The sequence below is a fragment of the Eurosta solidaginis genome, chromosome 4, assembly GCF_040869045.1.
Source record: "Eurosta solidaginis isolate ZX-2024a chromosome 4, ASM4086904v1, whole genome shotgun sequence".
Classification (NCBI taxonomy): Eukaryota; Metazoa; Arthropoda; class Insecta; order Diptera; family Tephritidae; genus Eurosta; species Eurosta solidaginis.
In genome coordinates this window covers 193,232,862-193,243,488 of record NC_090322.1, presented here as the reverse complement: position 1 = coordinate 193,243,488, position 10,627 = coordinate 193,232,862, and positions in this window count along the sequence as shown.

The window sequence follows — 10,627 nt, the reverse complement described above, 5'->3', positions numbered from 1 at the left end:
GGTGTGCTTACCGGACGACATGATGTCACACCATACATACTCAATAACTCGTTTATATAGTTCTTCTGACACACAGAAATCGCACCTGTCTTACCCTGACGTTCTATTTCGAAGCCAAGAAAAAATGTCATTGCCCCGCTATCGTGTAGTTGAAATTTAGACGATAATGATTTTTTAATGCTCGCAATCTCTTTCTCGCTTGGACATGCTAAGATAAGATCGTCGACATAAACGGCAATGTAACTATAACTGCCATTGTATTGTTTGACATACAAACACGGTTCGCTTTTGCATGGGCTGAAACCCATATCTTTCAATGCTACATCAAGAGTACTATTCCAGTGTCGCCCAGACTGCTTTAAGCCGTAAATGGCTTTATTTAGCTTTAAAACTTTATTAGGATTTTTATTGTCTACAAATTCTTCTGGTTGTTTAAGGTAAATTTCTTCCGTAAGCTTACTATTGAGATATGCATTGGAAATATCGATCTGATGTAAGTGAAGCTCTTTCTCAACGGCAATAGCAAGTAGCATACGAATTGTTTCATATCGTATTACAGGCGAAAAAGTTTCCCAGTAATTTAAACCCAGCTGCTGACTGCAGCCTTTTGCTACTAGTCTCGACTTGAACTTTTGAATATTGCCATCTGAATCACGTTTTATTCGAAAAACACACTTCGATCCAATCGCTTTTTGACCATCAGGCAGATCTACTGCTGACCAAGTGTTGTTAGCAAGAAGCGCCGAATATTCTTCTTCCATTGATTTCTTCCACTCAAAGGAGTATTCGCTTGACAATGCTTCTTTGACCGATCGAGGCGTGTCTACATCTTCACCATATTGTAGATAATTTAGCATCTGATACTCTTTTTTGGGACGCCCTACTTGACCAGTGTGAATAATTTTTGGCCTACCTCGACCGCGACGTGATTCGTTTCCATTTCTATGAGACTCACCAATTATTTGCATTTCATCCGAAACGATTCCATTCTCTGCAACATTGCCTACATTTGCCTCTTCTACCTCTGTTTCGTCTTCGGTGCAACTTTCAAACTCTTCATCTTCTTTCCGCTCTTCTTCAACATGTTTACGATCGTCGATTTTTACAAAAATTGTAGCAATGTCATTTTCATCTCTGTTTTTGGTGTCACCTTCGGGCACAGCTAAGTTGACTTCATCTTCTAAAAATTTTACGTCACGTCTTACACAAATTTGCCTCGTTTCCTTATCATACAAGCGATAAGCTTTTGCAACCTCAGAATATCCGACGAACAAATACTCTTTGCCCTTTGCGCTGAATTTACCACGCTGCGTTTTATTTAACGCGAATGCGCGCGAACCAAAAACCCTGAAATGTTTTACCGACGGCTTTTTGTTGTACCAAATCTCATAAGGAGTGCAATCTCTAAGTAGTTTTGTAGGTGCGCGATTACGTAAATATACAGCTGTGTGTATAGCTTCACCCCACAATTCTTGTTCTATATTTGCATGCACCAGCAAACTTCTAGCCATTTCTACAATTGTGCGGTTAACTCTCTCTGCCACTCCATTTTGCTGGGGAGTATATGGCACAGTTAACTGCCTTTTAATTCCGCACTCATTTAAAAAATCGGTAAATTTATTGTTTATGTACTCCGTACCATTGTCACTTCGGAGCTTTTTAATTTTCTTCTGAGTTTGACATTCGACCATATTTTTGAATAATTGAAACTTTTCAAATACTTCGCTCTTTTCTTTAATACAATAAACAAAAATCATTCTCGAGAAATCGTCAATAAATGTGAGAAAGTATCGTGCACCACCTACTGATTTTACGTTTATGGGTCCACATACATCTGTATGCACAAGCTCTAATATTTCTTTTGACTCAATTTCAAATTTTTTTGGAAAAGGCATTGCACTTAATTTTGCTTTGTTGCATGTGTCACAATTTGTTTTTGTTTTCACATCTTTTGTGTCCATACCTCGCACTAAATCTTAGTCGGCAATTTTCTTTAAACTTTCGAAGTTTATATGACCATATCGATTATGCCACTTTAAATTATTTAAATAAATTTTTGAACCTTGTACTTGTGCATTGAATATAAACAAATCATTTTGTAATCTAGCTCTAAGCAATGTTAACCCTATGGAATTTTTTACTTCCACAACATAGTTTTTGAATACCACTGTATGTTTATGCTGCAGAGCTTTGTTAACAGAATAAAAGTTCATTTTCAGTGAAGGCACAAACAATACATCACGTAGCTCTATTTCACATTCATTTGTTTTTATTTTGACCGTACCTATACCTTGTGAGTAAGTGAAATTATCTGCTGCTAACATAACTTTTTCTCGTTTTTCGATGAATGACACGAACATATTCTTGTCGCAACACATATGTGTCGTTGCACCACTGTCGACACACCAATTGTGTTTACTTCGTTCATCCCCCACACCAGCAGCATATACAGCGTAAGAAAGCTCGTTAATTTTAGAACTTTGTTTATCTTCACGATCATATTGTTGTTTGCCCTTTCTTTTGCATTGTGAAGCCGTATGGCCACGCATGCCACAACTAAAGCATTTACCCTTGAACTCATTTGACTTTACATGACTTTTTGCTTTTGTATTTATTTTATTACCATTATGCGCTGATTCTCTTACACTTGTATAAACGGCTTGCGCAGGAGCTTTTTGATCTGCTTGTTGTTCCCTTCTAGCACCCTCTTCTAACAGCTTTACTTTTAAAGTACTGAAACTCGGCAATTCATCACGAGTCTCGATAGCTACCACGAAGTTTTCGTACTCGGACGGCAAACTAGATAATAGTATTATGACTTTTAGCTCTTCGTTTAACTCGATGTTCACTTCGGCTAATTTATCTACGACTTCGACAAACGAATTTAGATAAGTTGACATGCTTTGACCAGCAGACATACTGCAACCAAGCAACTTTTTATAAAGCGAAACTTTTTGTAAAGGTCCCCTCGGCACATGAACATCACGAAGTCTCTTCCATGCTTCCACTGAAGTTTTACAAGCCTTAATATTGCTGAGTTGCGTCGGTTTTACGCATAAAATAATATTAGCTAGCGCTTTTTGATCATCTTGATCCCACTTTTCTGCATTTTCATCACTGCGCTTACAATCTTCATTAACGATGCGCCATTGGTCCATATTAACCAATATGCTGCGCATTTGCATGCACCACACATCATAGTTATTATCGCTCAGTTTTTCGATTTGCAAACTCGAATTCATTTTTAAAATTTTATTTTGTAAAACCCGATTAATTATTAAATTTTAAATAACTTCACACGCGATCTGGGACCATAACCTTTGTTGGTAGGAATTTGGAAGGGGATTTGTATACTTGCGTGAATGTCCGGTACAATAAAAGAAAAGCACTTCTTAGTTCAACGATTTAATGAGGACTAAAAGATAAAATTCATGTGTACATATAGTTAACTCATCAATATATGTAATATGTCTTATTCATTCTAATTATTAGAAATATGTTCTCAATAGGAAATATTGAACTTAAAACTCCAAGTTATTATTTCAACAGTATATATCTCATACAACCGATTGTTCAGATAAGGAACTTTTCGCAATTTCTACCCCATTTTAACAGCTATAAGCTTCAAATTTCACTGATTGCTTACGTATATAGCATATATTGTTGTCTGAAAAAAATCATAGAGATCGGTTGTATATATAGTATATATCTCATACAACCGATTGTTCAGATAAGAAACTTCGCAAATTTTAGCCCCATTTTAACAGCTAGAAGCTTCAAATTTCTCCGAATATTTACGTATATAGCATATATTGTCTGAAAAAATCATAGAGATCGGTTGTATATATAGTATATATCTCATACAACCGATTGTTCAGATAAGAAACTCCGCAATTTCTTCCCCATTTTAACAGTTATAAGCTTCAAATTTCACCGATTGCTTACGTATATAGTATGTATTTTTGTGTCAAAAAATCATAGAGATCGGTGATATATATAATATATATATGATTCGTAGTCATAGTTTTTACATGCAGACCACAAAAAACGTGAAGCTTTGCATCCTCACACAGATTACCTACCTATTTTTTATTTTATATTTATCTTAAAATTCGTTTAGATATGTTCAAATTTCACCAAATGCTTACGTATATAGCATATATTGTTGTCTGAAAAAATCATAGAGATCGGTTGTATATATAGTATATATCTCATACAACCGATTGTTCAGATAAGAAACTTTTCGCAATTTCTACCCCATTTTAACAGTTATAAGCTTCAAATTTCACCGATTGCTTACGTATATAGTATGTATTGTTGTGTCAAAAAATCATAGAGATCGGTGATATATATAATATATATATGATGGTATATATAGTATATATATATTTTTTTACGATTTCGGCCCCATTTTAACAGCTAGAAGCTTCAAATTTCACCAACTGCTTACGTGTATAGCATATATTGATGTCTGAAAAAATCATTGAGATCGGTGGTATACATAGTATATATCTCATACAACCGATTGTTCAGATAAGAAACTTTGCGTAATTTCTGCCCCGTTTTAACAGTTAGAAGCTTCAAATTTCACAAAATGCTTACGTATATAGCATATATTGTTGTCTGAAAAAATCATAGAGATCGGTGGTATATATATTATATACTTCATATAAACTGTCATTTTGACCCCTTTTTTACGGCTAGAAGCTTCAAAATTCATCAAATTTCATCAACTAGTTACGTTTACGTCATATATTTTTGAAATACGTGATCCGTAGTCGACCCACCATTAAGTATACCGAAATAATCAGGTTGAAGAGCTGAGTTGATTTAGCCATGTCCGTCTGTCCGCCTGTCCGTCTGTCTGTTTGTATGCAAACTAGTCCCTCAATTTTTGAGATATCTTGATAAAATTTGGTGAGCGGGTGTATTTGGGTGTCCGATTAGACATTTGTCGGAACCGACCGGATCGGACCACTATAGCATATATCCTCCATACAACCGATTTTTCAGAAAAAGAGGATTTTTGTAATATCTTACCCAATTTAACAGATTGAAGCTTCAAACTTCACCATATACTTTCGTATATTACGCATATTGTTGCCTGAAAAAATTTATGAGATCGGTCGTATATATAGTATATATCCCCCACAACCGATTGTTCAGATAAGGAACTTTTCGTAATTACTGCCCTATTTTAAGAGCTAGAGGCTTCAAATTTCAACGAATGCTTACGTATATAGCATATATTGTTGTCTGAAAAAATCATAAAGATCGGTGGTATATATAGTATATATATGGAGGTATATATAGTATATATATATAGTATATATATAGTATATATATATAGTATATATATATATATTTTCGCAAATTTTAGCCCCATTTTAACAGCTAGAAGCTTCAAATTTCACCGAATATTTACGTATATAGCATATATTGTTGTCTGAAAAAATCATAAAGATCGGTTGTATATATAGTATATATCTCATACAACCGATTGTTCAGATAAGAAACTTCGCAATTTCTACCCCATTTTAACAGCTATAAGCTTCAAATTTCACCGATTGCTTACGTATATAGCATATATTGTTGTCTGAAAAAATCATAGAGATCGGTTGTATATATAGTATATGTCTCATACAACCGATTGTTCAGATAAGAAACTTTTCGCAATTTCTACCCCATTTTAACAGCTATAAGCTTCAAATTTCACTGATTGCTTACGTATATAGCATATATTGTTGTCTGAAAAAATCATAGAGATCGGTTGTATATATAGTATATATCTCATACAACCGATGTTCAGATAAGAAACTTTTCGCAATTTCTACCCCATTTTAACAGTTATAAGCTTCAAATTTCACCGATTGCTTACGTATATAGTATGTATTGTTGTGTCAAAAAATCATAGAGATCGGTGATATATATAATATATATATGATGGTATATATAGTATATATATATATAGTATATATATATTTTTTTTACGATTTCGGCCCCATTTTAACAGCTGGAAGCTTCAAATTTCACCAACTGCTTACGTGTATAGCATATATTGATGTCTGAAAAAATCATTGAGATCGGTGGTATACATAGTATATATGTCATACAACCGATTGTTCAGATAAGAAACTTTGCGCAATTTCTGCCCCGTTTTAACAGTTAGAAGCTTCAAATTTCACAAAAAGCTTACGTATATAGCATATATTGTTGTCTGAAAAAATCATAGAGATCGGTGGTATATATATTATATACTTCATATAAACTGTCATTTTGACCCCTTTTTTACGGCTAGAAGCTTCAAAATTCATCAAATTTCATCAAATAGTTACGTTTACGTCATATATTTTTGAAATACGTGATTCGTAGTCATAGTTTTTACATGCAGACCACAAAAAACGTGAAGCTTTGCATCCTCACACAGATTACCTACCTATTTTTTATTTTATATTTATCTTAAAAATCGTTTAGATATGTTCAAATTTCACCAAATGCTTACGTGTATAGCATATATTGTTGTCTGAGAAAATCATAGATACCGGTGGTATATATAGTATATATCCCATACAACCGATTGTTCAGATAAGAAACTTTGCGCAATTTCTGCCCCGTTTTAACAGTTAGAAGCTTCAAATTTCACAAAATGCTTACGTATATAGCATATATTGTTGTCTGAAAAAATCATAGAGATCGATGGTATATATATTATATACTTCATATAAACTGTCATTTTGACCCCTTTTTTACGGCTAGAAGCTTCAAAATTCATCAAATTTCATCAAATAGTTCAGGTCAGGTCAGGTTGGGTGGTAGCTTCCCTGATGAGAGGAAGCTCACTTGGACAACATGACGGTCCGTTGTGATACCACATATAATAAACTAAACTAACGGTGACGTAGATATAACTACTTAGAGAATCGTTGGGTAGCAACGATAAAGTTCCGAATGATCCCGATCTCAACCTTGGATAGCTCCTCGGGAGATCCAAGTGAGTCACGACCAAAATACTTTCGCCTAGTTCTGGCAAAAGCTGGGCAGTCAAGCATAAAGTGATTTGGTGATTCCACCTCATCATCCTCCATACAGCTGCAGCAGGATGGAGTTTCCAATATATTGAGACGTACCGCATGGATACCCATGGGACAGTGCCCTGTCAAAACCCCAATGACCATTGATAGGTGAGCCTTAGTGAACCCAATTATTTCAGCAGACCTCCTGCCATCCACTTTCGGCCAGAAAGATCTTGATATCCTACAAGACGTAGTGTCCGCCCAACGTTTGCTGAGCTGACTCGAGGCCCAGCTATGGAAGAGCAATCCACAGGTGGCTAGCGGAATCCCGAAATCCCTACAGCCATCTTCATCCGGTTCAGTTGTACCGATTCGGGCTAAGAGATCCGCTTGACAGTTACCCGGAATATCACTATGGCCCGGGACCCAGATAATCTTAATTGTAAAATAATTCGATGCAATCGCAAGTGTGGTCAGGCACTCCCAGACCACCCTCGATCGCACTGTAGTTGAGCTCAAGGCCTTTATAGCCGCTTGGCTATCAGAGTAGATGTTAAATTCCCTAACCGTAGTAGCGCTGGATAGCATTTCATCCACCGCATCCTTAATCGCAGCAACTTCCGCTTGGAATACACTGCAGTGATCAGCCAACTTAAACTTGCGGCTTACATTTAGCTCTTGACAAAAGACCCCCCCGCCAACCTTTCCGTCCAACTTCGACCCATCCGTGAACAAGTTAACCGGTCCCATGCCCCAGATAATTCCTCTTCTCCACTCCTCCCTCGGGGGAATGACTGGGGTGAATGTTGTATAGGGAGCGGCCACCGGCATGCAATAGTCCGTCCTGTCCGGGATAAAGTCGAAACTAGTAAGAAGGCTAGAGTGTCCGAAATCAGAAAGCATATAACCCATATCACGAAGCCTGACCAACGACCGGGCCGCGGCTGCCTTTCCCGCAATATCTACTGGATGTATATTCAGCATGACATTCAGTGCCAAGGTAGGTGTTGTTCTCATAGCGCCACTGATGCCGATAAGCGCCGTCCGTTGCACTGACACTAGCATTTTGGAGGTGCTCGCCGTGTCCAGTGCTTTCCACCAGACCAGCACCCCATATAGCAGAATCGGTTTGACAACCATCTCATAAAGCCAGTGTACTACTCCTGGCGAGAGCCCCCATCTCTTTCCGATAGCCCCCCTGCAGCAGTACAAGGCAACCGCGGCCTTCCTGGCCCTATCTTCCACATTGGGCCTCCAGGACAGCTTCTTGTCCAGAACAATTCCCAAATATTTAACCCTGTCAGTAAGTACCAACAGTACCCCTCCAATCGAAGGAGTTCTGAAGTCGGGTATCTTATATCTCCTTGTAAAAAGAACCAATTCTGTTTTTCCCGGGTTGACCGCCACTCCACATGATTCAGCCCACCTAGCCACAGTATCCAGGTATCCCTGCAGAACATCGCGCAGGGTGCCCAGAAATTTGCCCCTGACTAGGATAGCGAGGTCATCTGCATAGGCAACCACCCGACAGCCATTGGCTTCCAGCTCCACAAGAAGCTCGTTGACTACCACAACCCAGAGCAGAGGAGATAGGACACCTCCCTGTGGCGTGCCCCTGCACACCTTCCTCCTTATTATGGCTCCTCCCCACTCCGCTGCGACAATTCTGCCGCATAGAAGTTTGCTAATAAATTCAACCAGAGCCGCTTCGACTCCTAAACCCACCAGAGCTCTTTCGATTGCCCCCGGTAGAACATTGTTAAAAGCCCCCTCGATGTCTAGAAAGGCACCCAGAGCATATTCTTTATGTTCTAGAGACCCCTCTATTTGCTTTACAATCGAATGGAGAGCCGTTTCCGTCGATCTGCCTTTGCAGTACGCATGCTGTGAAGCCGACAGTAACCCCCCAGGTATCCTTTCTCGTAGGTACAGGTCAATCAGCCGCTCAAGCGTCTTAAGAAGAAACGACGAGAGACTGATTGGCCTGAAATCCTTAGGTGTTACATGAGAGCCCCTGCCGGCCTTCGGAATGAAGATGACCCTAACCGTGTGCCACGACCTAGGGATATAGTTAAGCCTGAGGCAGTTAGTGTAGATGATGGCCAACCAGCGGCAGGAAATCCCTAAAGACCTTTGAAGTTGCGCAGGAATGATGCCATCCGGACCGGGTGACTTATAGGGCTTGAACGAATTTATAGCCCAGGATATTTGACTTTCCCGTAGTGGGATGGCAGGCATTTCTGCATGGCCAGCAACCGCCGACCACGCAAGCGAAGATCCCTGCGCAACTGGGACATCGGGAAAATGATTGTCCAGTAAAAGTCTCAGGGACTCCTCGCTACTCATCGACCAGTCCCCACCATCATCTCTCAGATACCCCCGAGGGGCGGGATTCCTAGAGAGTATTTTTCTAAACCTCGCGGATTCATTGCAGCCCTCCACGTTTTCACAGAAGCTTCGCCATGAATCTCGCTTGGCTAACCTTATTTCATATTTATAAATCCCCAGACTCACCTTATAGAGCTCCCAGTCCGAGGGTAGTCTACTCCTCCTGGCTCTATTAAAGAGCCGCCTACTGGACGCTCTTAGGTCGTCAAGGGAATCAGACCACCAGGGCGGCTTGCCCTTCCCCCTGTAAGTTTTCAGTGGGCAGGACTGTTGAAAGGCGCTATTGCCTGCCAAGGTGAAGTTTTCCACCAGATCGTCTATTTCAGATTCGGACAGGTCCGAACCAGCGATAGGCGCCTCAGGCAATAGCTCTCCCAACTTCCTACAATACAAGTCCCAGTTGGTACTTTTAGGGTTCCTAAAAGATATTTTACCGGGACGTTCTTCATTCACCGAGAACTGAATATATCGGTGATCAGAGAAAGGGTGCTCGTTGAGAACCCTCCATCCAGATATCCGATCTTCCAGTTCTCAGCTAACCAGGGTGAGGTCCAAGACCTCCTCCCTTACCGCAGTAATAAAAGTCGGGTCATTCCCCCTATTACATATACAAAGTCCCTCATCTACAATAAAAGTAAATAAAGACTCACCTCTGGTGTTCGTATCCGAGCTCCCCCATATGCTATGGTGTGCATTAGCATCGGCACCTATGATTACGCCAACACCTCTCCGCCTTGCTTCAGCGGTGATTTCGCCCAGTATCACAGGCGGTGGTCCCGTTACGTCCCCATGGGGCATATACGCTGAGACCACCCACAATTCGCTACTGCCTCGCTCGAGGCAGACCGTGGTTACGTCAGCATTGCTGAAATTAGAGAGAATAAAAGCTTTAAATTCCTTTTTAATAAGCACACAGGATCTAGGCCTACCTGCCTCCCCATGCACCAAGGTGTTGAATTTTCCCGTCCTTAATCCAGAAATTTTTCCGCCGTTACTACTCAGCCACGGCTCCTGGACAAGGACAATATCCACTCCGCCTTTCTCAAGACAGAGCAACAAGTTTGCGGAAGCCGCCTTAGAATGCTGAAGATTGATTTGACGGATTTCCATCAACACCACTCTTCTTCTTCTGCACCCCATCCTTGGCGGCTTCGCCCTCGGAGACTAGGAGGTCCTCCTCCTCCCCCAACAGACGACTTACACTGATGACGGATCCCGCCATCGAT